This window comes from Orcinus orca, chromosome 3 (assembly GCF_937001465.1).
Source record: "Orcinus orca chromosome 3, mOrcOrc1.1, whole genome shotgun sequence".
Classification (NCBI taxonomy): Eukaryota; Metazoa; Chordata; class Mammalia; order Artiodactyla; family Delphinidae; genus Orcinus; species Orcinus orca.
In genome coordinates, this window is record NC_064561.1 from 66,758,074 (window position 1) to 66,775,259 (window position 17,186).

Consider the following 17,186-nt stretch of genomic DNA (forward strand, 5'->3'; position numbering starts at 1 on the left):
GATGAATTCTCTTAGCTTTTGCTTGTCTGTAAAGGTTTTAATTTCTCTGTCGAACCTGAATGAAATCCTTGCTGGGTAGAGTAATCTTGGTTGTAGATTTTTCCCTTTCATCACTTTAAATATGTCCTACCACTCCCTTCTGGCTTGCAGAGTTTCTGCTGAAAGATCAGCTGTTAACCTTATGGGGATTCCCTTGTTATTGTTTTTCTTACCTTGTATGTTATTTGTTGCTTTTCCCTTGCTGCTTTTAATATTTTTTCTTTATATTTAATTTTTGATTGTTTGAGTAATATGTTTTGGTGTGTTTCTCCTTGGATTTATCCTGTATGGAACTCTCTGAGCTTCCTGGACTTGATTGACTATTTCCTTTCCCATATTAGGGAAGTTTTCAACTATAATCTCTTCAAATATTTTCTCAGTCCCTTCTTTTTTTTTTTCTCTTCTTCTTCTAGGATCCCTATCATTTGAATGTTGTTGTGCTTAGTGTTGTCCCAGAGGTCTCTGAGACTGTCCTCAATTATTTTCATTCTTTTCTCTTTACTCTGCTCTGCAGTAGTTATTTCCACTATTTTATCTTCCAGGTCACTTATCCGTTCTTCTGCCTCAGTTATTCTACTATTGATTCTGTCTAGAGAATTTTAAATTTCATTTATTGTGCTGTTCATCATTGTTTGTTTGCTCTTTAGTTCTTCGAGGTCCTTGTTAAACGTTTCGTGTATTTTTTCCATTCTATTTCCAAGATTTTGGAGCATCTTTACTATCATTACTCTGAATTCTTTTTCAGGTAGACTGCCTGTTTCCTCTTCATTTGTTTGGTCTGGTGGGTTTTTACCTTGCTCCTTCATCTGCTGCATATTTCTCTGTCTTCTCATTTTGCTTAACTTATTGTGTTTGGGGTCTCCTTTTCACAGGTTGCAGGTTCATAGTTCCCGTTGTTTTTGGTGTCTGTCCCCAGTGGGTAAGGTTGGTTCAGTGGGTCATGTAGGCTTACTGGTGGAGGGGACTGGTGCCTGTGTTCTGGTGGATGAAGCTGGATCTTGTCTTTCTGGTGGGCAGGACTGTGTCCAGTGGTGTATTTTGGGATGTCTGAGAACTTATTATGATTTTAGGCAGCCTCTCTGCTAACGGGTGGGGTTGTGTTCCTGTCTTGCTAGTTGTTTGGCATGGGGTGTCCAGCACTGGAGCTTGCTGGTCATTGAGTGCAGCTGGGTCTTAGCGTTGAGACAGAGATCTGTGGCAGAGCTCTCACCGATTGACATTACGCTGGGTCAGGAGGTCTCTGGTGGTCCAATGTCCTGAACTCAGCTCTCCCACCTCAGAGGCTCAGGCCTGACACCTGGCTGGAGCACCAAGACCATGTCAGCCACACAGCCAGGTATGTGGGGAGTTTCTTGCCTATTGGGAAGTCTGAGGTCTTCTGCCAATGTTCAGTAGGTGTTCTGTAGGAGCTGTTCCACATGTAGACGTATTTTTGATGTACTTGTGGGGAGGAAGGTTATCTCCACATCTTACTCCTCTGCCATCTTGAATGTCCTCTTCCTCCTTCCTTTTTAAGGTTGAATAATATGCCATTATATGTATATACCATATTTTGTTTATCCATGGACACTTGGGTAGTTTCTACCTTTTGACCATTGTGAATAATGCTGCTATGAACACGGGTGAACAACTATCATTTCGAATCCTTGCGTTTGGATATACACCCAGAAGTGGAATTGCTAGTTCATACAGTAATTCCATTTTTTATTTTTTGAGGAGCTGCCATACTGCATTTCCACAGCAATGCACCATTTTACATTCCCACCACAAGAGTTCTAATTTCTCCACATCCTCACCAACACTTATTATCAGTTTTCTTTTTTTTATAATAGCCATTCTAATGGGTGTGAAGTGGTATCTCATTGTAGTATTTATTTATTTACTTACTTACTTAGTTATTTATTTAGCTGCACTGGGTCTTAGTTGCAGCACACAGGGTCTTCATTGTGGCATGTAGGCTCTTTAGTTGCAGCATGCGGGCTCTTAGTTGTGGCACGCGGGATCTAGTTTCCTGACCAGGGATTGAAGCCGGGGCCCCTGCATTGGGAGCACAGAGTCTTAACCACTGGACCACCAGAGAAGTCCCCTCATTGTGGTTTTGATTTGCATTTTCCTACTGGTCAGTGATGTTGAACATCTTTTCAGGTGCTTCTTGGCTATTTGCATACCTTCCTTGGAGAAATGTGTATCTAAGTCATCTTTGAATTTGAGCTGTTTGTGTTGTTGTTGAGTACAGCAAGGTGTTTTACACGAGTTTAGTCCTTTCTTCCCACAATGCTCCCAGAGCCTCCTCTTTATTTATTTATTTATTTATGGCTGTGTTGCGTCTTTGTTTCTGTGCGAGGGCTTTCTGTAGTTGTGGCAAGCGGGGGTCACTCTTCATCGCGGTGTGCGGGCCTCTCACTACCGCGGCCTCTCTTGTTGCGGTGCACAGGCTCCAGACGCGCAGGCTCAGTAATTGTGGCTCACAGGCCCAGTTGCTCTGTGGCATGTGGGATCTTCCCAGACCAGGGCTCGAACCCGTGTCCCCTGCATTGGCAGGCAGATTCTCAACCACTGCACCACCAGGAAAGCCCCAGAGCCTCCTCTTAATGCCCCCGCCAGGCACAGACTCAGGCCCCGCCTCCTCTGCTGGCCTACCAAGGCACCTCAGCCTGATAAATGAAACCTGCAACAGCAGCTAGACAAGAAATAACCAAATGCAGAAAGGAGGGAGGGGAAGACCAACTAAGAGGATAAACAAATAGCCTCCAATTCTCTCAATCCGGTCCTTACTAAATTGGGCACAAAATACCAGTGCCTCAGATCCAAATGTGAAGTGAGTCATATGAATTTCACCTTTGAACTTCACAAAGGGAATGTGTCTTTGCACATTCTAGGAGCATCCTCCCTGCATCCCCTCACAATGGAGCGGCAGCAGCAAGGAGCAGAAGACATAAGAAAAAGAGGGGCCTGGAAGGATGGTAGGTCCTGTGCAAGCAGCCTTTGGGGAGCAGAAACGTGTCTGGGGGAAGAAGCAGCAAGAGTGATTGCTCCCCCAGAACATTCTCCAGAGGTGGAATTTTAGAACAATAGTGTAATAAATAAGTTGATGTTAAAAAGGCAATTGCAGCCATGATGAAAAGTTGTGTAGGGAAGACATGTGAGAGCAAAATCAGGAGACCTCCTAAAATGGCAGCCATCCATGAGCCACTTTTTAAGCATACTTGCTCCTCTGACAGTGACCCCAGCCCCATCCCAGGTTCCTTCCCCTAGACATTAGAATAAGACTATAGCTCTTCACCAGGAAACACTACATGCAGGTTCCCAGGCGCCATCTCTGGAGATGTGCCCTCAGTGGGTCTGGGGCAGGCCCTGGGAACCTGAATTTTGGCCCCGTTGCCCACGATGATGGCAATACTAATGGCTAGAGCCCATACCTCGAACCCCGCTGGCTACTCTCAGTGGCAGAGACTCCCCTGGGCTGTCCCCAGTCTGTGAGACAGCCACCATAGTCTCTATTCCCCCTTTCCCTTCCCCAATACTGGGAATGATTCCTGAGATGATAAATAGAAAAATTAGGGGTCAATGACTTATTACCCCAAGACAACAGGATTCTTCCCTCCCCAAAAGAATTTGCTAAGGGATGCTTTCACTTTTCAGGTGCTTGCTCTTAGGTGTTTGTTTGCCAGATTAAGAGTGTGAGAAGTTTGGCAGATGGCATTCAGGGGAGAGGTGGAGAGCATTTAAGATCCATGGCAAACTGAACATCACTGAGCAATGAAGATAAAATGAGAATCACAAGCTAAAGTTACAGAGAGATAGGATTTGGTTTTTATACTTGTCAAGAACACACCCATTTGTAACCATAATAATAATGGCTCATGAGCTAGGCCCTGTGCCAAATGTTTTATTCATTAATTCATTTAAAAATATATTTACATAAGTAAACATGTACAAAAATATAAAGAGGCTGTATTTACAGATGGTTGCAAGTCAGTCAAGCGGTATAGCCTTCTGTTTTAGCACTTGAGTTCTAGACAGCCTCAGGTTCCAGTCCTGGCTCTGACCTTCATTAACTGTGTGACCTTAGCAAGAAGGATATCCAGACCTCAGTGTGCTCATCTGAGAAATAAGGCAGCACGTACCTCACAGGACTGTTCATCTGATTAAAGGAGATGATACATGCAAAGCTCTTAGCACAGTCCCCGGCATGTGGTAGAACAGCTTATGAGTGTTTCTAATGGTTGTTATTATCATTGTTGCTGCCAGAGTAGAGTTAGAGTCCCCCATCCTAAAGCAGGGCAAGAGTTGGGTCTAAAGCCACTTCTGACTTCACACACTCCCACCAAGATACAGAGGAAATCCAGGGGATGCTTTCAGGCTAGTGCAGTTGCCGAGGTGGTACCAGAGCCAGAAACAACCTGCCACCAGCATTCATGCTGGATAACTCCTCCTGCACACACAGTATGTCCTAGAAACTGCAGAGATCTGTAAGATAGATGGGAGGCCACTCTAAGAATTAAATGAGGTAGTAGAGAGCCTAGCGCACAGCAGATATTCCATCATTATTAGGCATTGTTATTATCTGTCATTTTGTAAGGTATCTGCTAGAGTGTCTCTAAAAACATGACTTCATTAATAATAATTCACATTAATTGAGTATTACTCCAAGAGCCATCTCTTGGGTCTGCATGCTCAATGCCTTCACCTTTTCCTGATGACAGCATCTCATTTACCTCTGGGGACCTTCCTCCCTCCATCACAGTCCTCTATTTCTGACAGTCAGTAATAAATCGTTCCAGCCTAACCAGCCAGAGGTGACCAAGGACAAGCCTGTGGTCTGCTGGAATCAGATTTCTTGGCTCCAAGCAGTGAGGTGGGGCACTCCAGAGGACCCACAGAAGGATGGCAGCTCTTTTGTAAGTTTTGGGTTCCAGCTCAAGGATTCCAAGGAGGGTCAAAGGGAAGTGGGAATCAGTTCTGGACTGGTTGCTGTTTTGGACTCAGGATTGAGAAAAGCAGAGATTAACTAGGGATGGAGTGCTGTCATGAGGTGAGGCCACAGAGCAGTTGGTTATCTGCAGTAAGAGATGAGAATAGCAAACCAGGCTTTTGCTTTTGTCTTTTGTCAAAAGTCAGAAAGCAGCAGTCACCCAAAGAGAGGTCCCTGTGGCATTTCACAGCTGCTGCCTGACTGTGGGAGAAACACAAAGCTGTGGCTTTGCAGCTGGCTTTATCTCCTCTGTCCTCCCAGCCGGCTTTTTTTCTTTTTCAGTCCAAGCTGATTTTCAGCGCCAACTGTGACTTTGTACAAAGACACCCTTCCTCAAGACACTTGACTGTCATTTGCTAGAAAATTGTCCTAATGAGAATTCAATCCTCTGACGACTGTGACATGAAGGAACCCCCTGGAGTGTGCAAAGCCCAAACTGCAGTGATAGGCAGAACCCTGCCACACCAGCAGAGGTTGGAGCTGGGTCATCCAAGACAGAGCCCCAGGGGAGGCCGAGCTACAAGCCTCTGGTGCTGAGACGCCCATCACTTCCTGGCCTCTTTCCAGCCTCCCAGAGGACTGATTGTTTAGCTATTCTTTCCATTCTGGGAGCTATCCCAATCTTTATCCAGTAATCCTTGTTAAACCAAGCCACTGAGTTTCTATTGCTTGCCACTCCAGAATCCTAAATGACCTATCTCTGTAAGCCCTGTGTTGGCTGCTGGGGATAGAGGAATAAGATGCAGGCCCACCTGGATGTGCTCACTGACTACTTGTGGCTAAAGGGAGCGATTATTCTCATGACAAAAAGATTCTTCCTTTTGTAAAATAATTCACTCCTGGGTCCTCCCTTCCTCCTCCCACCCCTCATTTTGTAAACTTCACGATGGCTTACTCTATCCCCAGTGCCAGACCTGCAACAAGCCCTCAGCGGATTCATTGAATGAATGAATGAATGGATGCTGTGATCATCTCCATTTCTGCTGATAACTTATTAGCAGATGCTTTCAATAAGTGGTAGAGCAGAGATTCAAAACCAGGTCAGCTTGTGTCTTCCCTGCACTACACCACACTGTGTTTCTCTTATTCACCTGAAAAATGAGTTCTCCTTTTCTTGGATAGGAGAAAGCCAAGGTACCAAGGAGAGATTCTAATATCAAAACATCACATTCTGATTTGGCAGATCCTCTAAAAGTTAAACAGAATTCCCACATGACCCAGCAATCCATTCCTAGGTATACACCCAAAACACTGAAAACAGGTACTCAAACAAGCACACACACACAAATGTTCACAGCTGCACTACAGCCACAAGGTGGAAACAGCCCCAAAGCCCATCAATGAATGGATGGATAAACAAATTGCGGCAGATGCACACAATGGAACGTTATTCAGCCATAACAAGAAACGAAGCACTGATGCATGTTATAATGTAGATAAACCTCAAACACACATGCTATGGGAAAGAAGTCACACACAAAAGGTCACATATAGTATGATTCGATTTATATGAAATATCCAGAATACATAAATCCACAGAGACAGAACACATATTTGGTGGTTATCAGAGGTTGGAGGGAGGGGGAAACGGAGAGAAACTGCTTAACGGGTAGAGGGTTTCCTTTTGGGGTGATGAAAATGTTTTGGAACTAAATAGAGGTGATGATTATAAAACACTGTGAGTGCACTAAATGCCACTGAATTGTTCACTTTAACATGGTTAATTTTATGTTAGGTGAATTTCACCTCAATTTTTTTTTTTTTTTTTTTTTTTTTTTGCTGCACCATACGGCATGCGGGATCTCAGTTCCCCGATCAGGGACTGAACCCATGCCCCCTACAGTGGAAGCATGAAGTCTTAACCACTGGACGGCCAGGGAAGTCCCTCACCTCAATTTTTAAAAAACCACATTCCAGGAGCTGTGCCGGCACTCAGGAACACCAAATGTTTCCCATGGCACCTATGCTTAATGCTGTTAATTGGTTTTTAGGTTGCGCCAGAGAAGCCCTCTTTTGGAGGCAGTATGGTCAAATGGCTGGAGTACAGACAGCCTTGGTTCAAACCCCAGATCAACTACATATGTGCCCTTGGGTGAATTTCTAAACCTCTGGTTACCAGTTTTCTCATCAGTGAAACTGGAATAAGGGTATCTACCTCATAGGGTTGTTTTAAGGACTAAGTGAGAGTATAATGCATGCAAAGCACTTGGAACAGTCCCTAGGACACGATAAATGCTCATTTAATATTAGCTGCTATAATTTTGATGATGATCCCCTATAGTGGGTTCACTGTTTCCAACTCCTCCATTTTCAAAAGTTTTTGTCATACTCTCTCTGTTACACATTTTATGCTGCAGAGATCTGTTTCTGCCAGGAAAGGAGCTGTTCTCCTCAAAGCAGACTGACTCCCCAATGAGGAGACCTCCAGCGATGAAATTCCAAGGATGTTCGGAGGGACCCTTCCTGGTTTTTATCTCCATCAGCAGTGGAGAGCTCCCAGGAAGTGAACTCGACACAGGATCATTACAGCGATCCCTGTTCCCTTTGGCTGCCTGTACAATTTAGTGCACTTATTGTGAGCTCTGTTTCTTGGTCATTTGCTATGTGGGATGGCATTGTTCCCCTCCCAGCCCCAGGCTAGTTCCTGTGCTCTGTGGTGTGGAGACTTGGAGATGTGGGAAACATCCCACACAGCTGGTTAGCCAGCCTCAGAGGTCCACCCTTGTGCAGACGGGTCACTAGGCTCAAAAAACATCCTGTCCACACGCTTAGCCTATCAAACTTGTGCCTCTCACCCATTCCCAGGTCACACATTCGATTTTTTAAAAATCATTGTTTTAAAAATAATTAAAAGTGTTCCATTTGCAAAAGGATATGCCCTGAAAAGGAAGCCTCTTCTGCTCCCTGCCCTTCAGCCTTCCAGCCTTTCAGTTCCCCTTCCCCAAGATCATCATGACTGTTTCTTGAATATCCTTCCACAGACAGTCGACACATATAGGAACATATATTTATTCCTCTCTCCATGACCCCCACACATATTCTAGCACAAATGATACCATACAGGGAATTTGCATCTTGTTTTTTTTTAAATTAACTATCTATCATGGTAGTATTCATATTAGTTCACAGAACTCCATCTCATTTTTAATGGATGCACTGTATTCCATTTTACAGGTACCCAAAGCTTTATCCAACCAGTTCCCAACTGACGGACATTTAGGTTGTTTCCAGTATTTGCCTTTAACAAGCAGGCTACAATGAATGCCCTTCTAGAAGGAAATGAGAATTCAATTTCCTTCTGTTGAGGTGAGGCTTCCTTCTCTTCCCTTAGCACTTTGCTCATAGAGTTGCCTGTACATACAGGACATGTCCTATATTTTGTCCTGCGTCCTGTATTGACTGTCAGGACACCATGAATGTCTTGCATTCAGCTTTTTTCAATAAATTACTAAAATGCGTCAGAGCTATTTTTCCTCCACAGTAACTGGTGCTTAAATCACTTAAATGGCAACACCAGCTGAAAAGCGTATCTCCACAAATAAAAATTCAACCTCTTATCATCTCCTGCAGGTTTAGCTGAGGGAAATAAAAGGGGAGACTGAGAATCAAAGGTACTTATTTTCATATTCAGGAAAGGAGAACACTGTTCTTTGGTCAAAGTCCCAAGCTGTGACCAGTAACTGCGATGATGAGAAATCACTTACGATTTTTGTTCTGAAAATCAGCCAATCAGCGATACTCTCACTTCAGTAACTATGCTTCTGGATGTGAACAAATCCACCACCAAGCCTCTGAAAGCCAGCAAGTCAGTGACAGTCCCCACGCTCCTAGACGACAGCCAATCAGCAAGCGTCTCACTCCCAGGACCGTGCTCGAAAGCCAGCCAGTCAAAGACAACCTTGCTCCAGGGAGCAGCTGAAAGTCCTTACATCCTTAAAGCCTTTCTCTTCTGAAAGTCCACCAGCCCCTGCGCCCAGGCTTCCCAAAACCTTCCATAAAATCAGCTCTGGCTTTGCTGGGGAGACTTTGCCTTAAAAGTGCAGTCTCACTTTCAGGCAAACAGGAAGTTCACCTTTTTTTTTTTTTAAATCAGATGTTAAACTCAATTTATGTTAGCTTGCAGTTGTGCAGCCCTTTCAAACTGGGTCAAGTTGGACCCAGTTTATAGTAAGTCAAGAGTTTGAACCTGTAAATGACAAATGCACTCTCACAGCTGTGAGATTATCAAATTCAATCTCTTTGATTCTTGAAGTGGTTTCTATTACTTTTTTTTAAACCTTCCTGCAATTTTTTTTATTGAGGTGTAACAGACACAACACTGTATTAGTTTCAGGTGAACAAAATATTTGATATTTGTAAATATTGCAAAATGATCACCACAATAAGCCTAGTTAACATGTCACCATACAGTTACAAAAATATTTTTTTTGTGATGAGGACTTTTCAGATCTACTCCCTTAGCAGCTTTAAAATCTGCAGTAAAGTTGAACTGCAGTCACCATTACATTATCTGCAGTAAAGTTGAACTGTAGTCATCATTACATTATACCATTACATTACAGTCACATTACATTCCCATGATTTATTTACTTTATTGCTGGAAGCTTGTACCTTTTGGTCCTTTTCACCAATTTCTCCCACTCCTTACCCCCTCACCTGTGGCAACCACCAGTCTGTTCTCTGTATCTGTGAGCTTGGTTTTTTGATGTTGTTTTAAATTTCACATATAAGTGTAATCATAGGCTATTCTGTCTTTGTCTTATTTTGCTTAGCATAATGCCCTCGAGGCCCATGCATTTTGTTGCCAATGGCAAGATTTCATTCTTTTTGATGGCTGAATAGTATTCCATTGTGTAATATATACTGCATCTTCTTTTTTAAAAAATATTTATTTATTTTCTTACTTGGCTGCACCTCATCTTAGTTGTGGTAGGCGGACTCCTTAGTTGTGGCATGCAAACTCTTAGTTGTGGCATGCATGTGGGATCTAGTTCCCTGATCAGGGATCAAACTGGGGCCCCCTGCATTGGGAACATGGGGTCCTATCCACTGTGCCACCAGGGAAGTCCCTATACTGCATCTTCTTTATCTATTCATCCATTGATGGACAGACACATGGGTTGTTTCCATATCTTGGCTGTTGTAAGTAATGCTGCAGTGAACACAGCGTTGCATATATCTTTTTTAAAAAAATTGCTTTATTTGGCTGCTCCAGGTCTTAGTTGCTGCACGTGGGATCTTTGTTGTGGCATGTGGGAATCTTTTAGTTGCAGCATGTGAACTCTTAGTTGCAGCATGCATGTGGGATCTAGTTCCCTGACCAGGGATCGAACCCGGGGCCCCTGCTTTGGGAGCTCAGAGTCTTAGCCACTGGACCACCAGGGAAGTCCTAACATATATCTTTACGAATTAGTGTTTTCATTTTCTTCAGATAAATACCTAGGAGTGGAATTGCTGGATCGTATGGTAGTTCTGTTTTTAATTTTTTAGGAACTTCCATACAGTTTTCCATAGTGGCTGCACCAATTTACATTCCCACCAACAGTGCACGAGGGTTCCCTTTTCTCCACATTCTCGCCCACACTTGTTATTTGTTGTCTTTTTGGTAATAGCCATCCTGACAAGTATGAGATGATACCTCATTGTGGTTTTGATTTGCATTTCCTCATGATTAGTGATGTCGAGTATCTTTTCATGTACCTATTGGCCATCTGTATATCTTCCTTGGAAAATGTCTATTCAGATCCTCTACCTATTTTTAATTGGGATTGTTTGTTTGTTTGTTGCTATTCAGTTGTATGAGTTCCTTATATATTTTGGATATTAACACTTTATCAGAAATCTATTTTTCTGTATATACGAACCCCCAAATATAAAAGAGCAAGCATAACTTGTGCTGAACTTTCTGAGCAGTGAACATTTATTAAACAAGACAGAAATCCCTTTTGAAAGTTTCTGCAGTATGCAGTTGTTCATTTAATAAAAGATGAAAAATCAGACATAAGCCAGCATATATTAACAACTAACCATAAGAGATGTATGATTTCCTTAACTAACACTAAGGAAAGTGATAAACAATTTTTTTTTTTTTTTTTTTTTTTTTTTTTTTTTTTTTTGCGGTACGCGGGCCTCTCACTGTTGTGGCCTCTCCCGTTGTGGAGCACAGGCTCCGGACACGCAGGCTCAGCGGCCACGGCTCACGGGACCAGCCGCTCCGCAGCATGTGGGACCTTCCCGGACCGGGGCACGAACCCGCGTCCCCTGCATCGGCAGGCGGACTCTCAACCACTGCGCCACCAGGGAAGCCCTAAACAATTTTTTTTTAGGAAAAATTCAGATTAAGCAGATAATACAATCACAGCAGAAATGTAATGGACTTCCACACCTGTATATCATCATCAGTCTTTCAGCTCAAGTAAGTGTTTGGATGGACTACCACCAGAAGTGTTTTCAGGTTCCAAAATTGCAAACGAATTTTCAAATGCTAGGATGAAATCTGCTGCCATAATAATATAATAGTTCCATTTATCACTACAGAGATTATCAAAGATCTAAATGTCTCACTCTTTTATGGCATTGCCAAAATGCAAATAATCACAGTGCAGAAACAAATTTTCCTTTGTGCAATATTTTTCTTGTGAAAAAGGCTTGCATATAAGGCTATTGCAAGTAGAATACCTTTCAGATGAGACTTCAGAAACAGTAAAAATTTTTGCAGACAGTCTCTTATTGAGTTAAGAGTTAATCACACACACACACACACACACACACACACACACACACACACACGAAAACCAAAAACAAAGGGACACGGGAAACTTTTGGTGATGGATAAATCTATCACCTTGATTATGGTGATTGTTCCCCAGGGAATGCGTATGCCCATACTCATCAAATTATACACATTAAATATATGTAGTATTTTGTATATATTTTAAAAAGTTAGTAGTGCAAATCAAAACCACAATGAGGGACTTCCCTGGTGGTCCAGTGGTTAAGAATCCACCTTCCAATGCAGGGGACACAGGTTCAATCCCTGATCAGGGAACTAAGATCCCACAAGCCATGGGGCAACTAAGCCCGCGCGCCACAACTACTGAGCCCGCACACTCTGGTGCCTGCGCTGCAACTGGAGAGAAGACCACGCGCCACAACAAAGAGCCCGAGTGCCGCTACGAAAGATTCCGTGTGCCGCAACTAAGACCCAACACAGCCAAATAAATAAATTAATTAAACCCCCCCCACCACAATGAGATATCACTTCACACCTGTCAGAATGGCTATTACCAAAAAGACAACAAATAACAAGTGTTGGTGAGAATGTGGAGAAAAGGGAACCCTTGTGCACTGTTGGTGGGAATGTAAATTGGTGCAGCCACTATGGAAAATAGTGGCTCAAAAAATTAAAAACAGAACTACCATATGATCCAGCAATTCCACTCCTAGGTAGTTATCTGAAGAAAAGAAAAATACTAATTCAAAAAGATGTACCCCGGGCTTCCCTGGTGGTGCAGTGGTTAAGAATCCACCTGCCAATGCAGGGGACACAGGTTCGAGGCCTGGTCCGGGAAGATCCCACATACCGCGGAGCGGCTGGGCCCGTGAGCCATGGCCGCTGAGCCTGCGTGTCTGGAGCCTGTGCTCCGCAACGAGAGAGGCCACAACAGAGGCCCGCATACTGCAAAAAAAAAAAAAAAATTAAATTAAAAAAAAATTTTTAAAATACAAAATATCTTCCCTCCTAAAAATAAAAAAAAGAAATTACATGTGCATCACAACCAATTCTAAGGTCATTGCTAATATCCTAATATGGTAAAAACATTTTTATCATGAAGCTGTGATTCACCAAAATATATATTTGTATTGAGACCACAGAAACAATTTTATCTTGAATGCTGGATATTTTAACTAAATTTATAATTGTGTTTACATTAATTTTGGATGTTTTACCTTTGGCAGAATGAACTTCTTAAAGCTTTATTTTGATTCCATGAATTGGTTGAATAAAAATCAAATCCCCATTGGAGTTAACTGATATACTTAAAACACTGGATGACATTGATATCAAACTGGCATTATTTAGCTGTTTGTAAGGTTGTTCTTTTGCCCATGGAGCCCACACATTAACAGTTATCACTTCTCTTTGGATATGTACAAGGAAACTTGGAATAAAAAATGAACAAGATTAAAACAAACTCACAGAAAAAGAGATGAGATTTGCAGTTACCAGAGGCAGGGGGTGGAGGGAGGGGGAGTTGGCTGAAGGTGGTCAAGAGGTACAACTTCCTTTTAAAAGATAAATAAGTACTAGGGATGTAGTGTACAACATGATTAATATAATTAACACTGCTGTACGTTATGAATGAAAGATGTTGAGTAAATCCTAAGAGTGCTTATCATAGGTAAAAACATTTTTTTCTTTTATTTTGTATCTATGAGATGAAGGATGTTCACTAAACTCATTGTGGTAATCATTTCATGATGAATGTAAGTCAGATCATTATGCTGTACACCTTAAACTTATACAGTGCTGTATGCCAATTATATCTTAATCAAACTGGAAGGAAAAATCTTTCCCAAATAAGTGCACCAAATACACATTTTGGCTGAATAACAATGTTTATATCAGTATTTGACCAAAGTCGAGGTCAAAATGCAATACTACAATCACAGAATGAACTTCTTGGATATCAGAATAAAGTCGAAATTTTATTTTAAAAATAAAGAGTTAATGAGAAATTTTTACTATTTTTGTTGGAGATAATACAAATATAACTTTTGGTGGATGTTTCCATAAAGGTACAAACGACGTTTATTCAAAGTTGAAGCAAAGCATGAATAATTCTATGGAAGGCGTTGGTGGTCCTGCCTGTGCTCTGCATAATGTGCTCAAGAGTACCTGATGTTGGGACTTCCCTGGTGGGCCAGTGGTTAAGACTCTGAGCTCCTAATGCAGGGAGCCTGGGTTTGATCCCTGGTCAGGGAACTAGATCCCGCATGCCGCAACAAAGATCCTGCAGTCCTTAACGAAGATCCCGCGTGCTGCAAATAAGACCCGGTGCAGTCAAATAAATAAATAAATAATTTATTTATTTATTAAAAAAAAAAAGAGTACCTGATGTCTTTTCTTTTGAGATTGAAGTAACTGTCATGCAATGTTCTCCTACTTCAGCATTTACACTATTCTAACTAAGCGATTTAAAGCTTTTTGTGATTTTTTTTTGGCATTCAGTATTCTTTACTTCTCCACATTCAAAAACCACTGGCTCTCTAATAACTGCAGTTGAGAGAATCCTCCATTTATTTGAAGCATGGACATTATGCTTCAATTCTGAAGAAAAGGACCCCAAAATTCTTGTTGGCTTTTTAAATAATGCACCGAATGAAGTTTGTTCCTAGTTTTCAGTATCAATTTAGCGATAGGATTATGCAAACAGAAAGAAGAACCAACAGTGTTGCTGCAGTACTCCATTGCTTAAAGGAACTTGTTGAATGTGTTAAAGAAGAATTGATGGAAAAATGTATCCCTTTTATTACCAAAGCTGTTTTTTTTTTTTTTTTTTTTGCGGTACGCGGGCCTCTCACTGTTGTGGCCTCTCCCGTTGCGGAGCACAGGCTCCGGACGCACAGGCTCAGCGGCCATGGCTCACGGGCCCAGCCGCTCCGCGGCATGTGGGATCCTCCCGGACCGGGGCACGAACCCGTGTCCCCTGCATCGGCAGGCGGACTCTCAACCACTGCGCCACCAGGGAAGCCCCCAAAGCTGTTTTTAAAAGGGACAACATTATGTAAGCAGGAAAATAAATTTCAGCCCAAAGTGGATAATTATTACAGCACTTGTTATGATTATCTTTTGAAATGGATTTCATCCATTGACAAATTCAATTCTTTTACATGGATGTTACTAAATACGCTTTTAGTGTGGAAACAGGTGGAATCATCAGGTGCAGTGTTGAAGAAAAAAAGAATAAACACTGATGACAATGCTCCTTTTTGTTTGTGCACATTTTAAAAAGTTATTGATCAAAAGGTACAATGTAATCCTGAAGAGTGGAAAAGCAAGTTATGCTGTGAAAGACTTTATTATGGGCTTCAACCAATGAAATTTGAAGAGTAATTCTCAGAGTTGTTAACTTTATGACAAGTTGTTAACTTTATGACCAGCCAGTTCTATATACTGGCTCATAATGCTAACGCTGAGCACGATTTCTCATTAGTGAATGTTCAATGGCCAAGAACACAATAAGTTAGACATGACCCCTAAAGAAATCATATCAAAATGTAAATAAAACACAGACTGTAACTTTGAGGAATTTTATAAGCAAATCCTGCAAAACAAAGATTAAGAGCTTCAGTAGTTGTGGCACGCAGGCTCTTTAGTGGCTTGCGGGCTCTAGGGCACAGGCTCAGTAGTTGTGGCGCATGGGCTTAGTTGCTCTGCGGCATGTGGGATCTTCTTGGACCAGGGATCGAATCCATGTCCCCTACACTGGCAGGCAGATTCTTAACCACTGCGCCACCAGGTAATTCCCCAAAATTTGCTTTTAGAATAAGTATGTCATGCGATATTTTTCTTTTATCTCAAAGTACATATGCACAGGCAACTAGCCATAATTCAAATTTAACTGGATATCCTGTGTTTTTGTTTCTTAACTCTGGAAACAGTACTCACCCAGCCTCAGTCCATTCCTGCCTCTGATCATCCCTGTCTGTAATGCCACCCTCCTCCTCTTCAGCGACCAAACCCTGATTCTCTTTCAAGGACCATCTCAAAACCCTAGTAATAATAATGATCCCTTAGTGACAGCTAACTCAGTGCCAGGCACCGTTCTCAGTGCCTTACATGTATTAAATCATTTATTCCTCCCCTGAGGTAACTACTCTTGGCAATAATAGTCCATACAATAAGGTAGGTGTTATTTTTCCTATTTCATGGACGAAGCAATTAGTCAGAGAGAAATTGACTTCCCAGAAGTTAACCAATCGGTAAGTGGTAGAGCTGGAATTCAAAGCCAGTGTGGCTCTGGCATCCATTCCTGGATATGCCACCCAAGTCTGTCCGGCTCTGACCGATGTGGCTCTCTTGGGGCCGTGACCTGCTTCCCCATTTAACATTTGAACAACACAATCATGCAGTTTATTACATTGTCTTCCCCTTGTGAAGGAGCCTGAAATTACTAAATTTGTTCATATTTCCCCATTTAAAAGGAATTCTGCAATAGCCAAGAGGTAGAAGCAACCTTAGTATCCATGGACAGATGCATGGATAAAATAATATAGTATGTACGTATGTATGTGTGTGTATGTATCTATGTATGTATGTGAGAACACTGTGCTAACTGAAGTAAGTCAGTTGCAAAAGTCAAATACCACATGATTCCACATATATGAGGGAACTAGAGTAATCGAATTCATAGAGACAGAAAGTAGAACGGTGGCTGCAGGGACTCGGGGCAGGAGGAAATGGGGAAGTTGTTGTCTAATGGTTTAGAGTTTCAGTTTGCCAAGAGGAAAGAGTCGTGGAGATTGGTTGTACAACATGAATGTACTTAACACTATTGAGCTGGATGCTTAAAAATGGTTAAGATGGTAAACTTTGTATGTTTTTACCATAATTAAAATTTTTTTAAAAGAAAGAAGGAATTTCACCTTTGCCTTCTCAGCCTCTCCCCTCTCTTCTGCTCTCTAGGAAGCCAGTTTTGGGCAGTATCATGTCTAGGTTTTTGCAATGAGAGAGAGGAAAAGAGAGACACCTGGGAAGCCAAACCCAGGTGTCTGCATCAAAAAAGAGACATTTACTGTGAGGAAAAGAATGGAGGTAAGTTGAAGGACGGGCAAGGTAGTCACCTACTTTGGCTGGTTATGTGGGATGGGGTGTTGGGGCAGAGATTTTTTTAGTTAGGAGTTTAGAATGAGCAGTGGAAAAGGTTTCCTGGTAACAGTAAAAAGAATGAGGCAAGGAGAATTTTAAGAGGTGCTCTGGGTTCTGATTTGGATTGTCTTTAACATTCTTCTAGAGACATTACCAACAATTGTAAGTGTTTTGGGTTGCCGGACTGTTTCTTTGAATATAACTCTGGTGAAAGGATAGAAATAATAATATGAGATTAAACTATGTGAAATTGCCAATATTTAGTTTTTTGACCCAGAAAAATGACAATTTTTGTATGAT

General features: G+C 42.0%; 1 long non-coding RNA gene across 1 annotated transcript in view; it reads right to left on the reverse strand.

The window, feature by feature from the left end:
- The window catches only part of LOC117196767 (uncharacterized), a 48,392-nt gene that overhangs the window by 19,250 nt on the left and 11,956 nt on the right, over positions 1 to 17,186 (reverse strand). Inside the window, exon 3 of the long non-coding RNA XR_007476501.1 lies at positions 8,719 to 14,056. This is a non-coding gene — a long non-coding RNA (uncharacterized LOC117196767). The remainder of the gene's footprint in view (positions 1 to 8,718; positions 14,057 to 17,186) is intronic.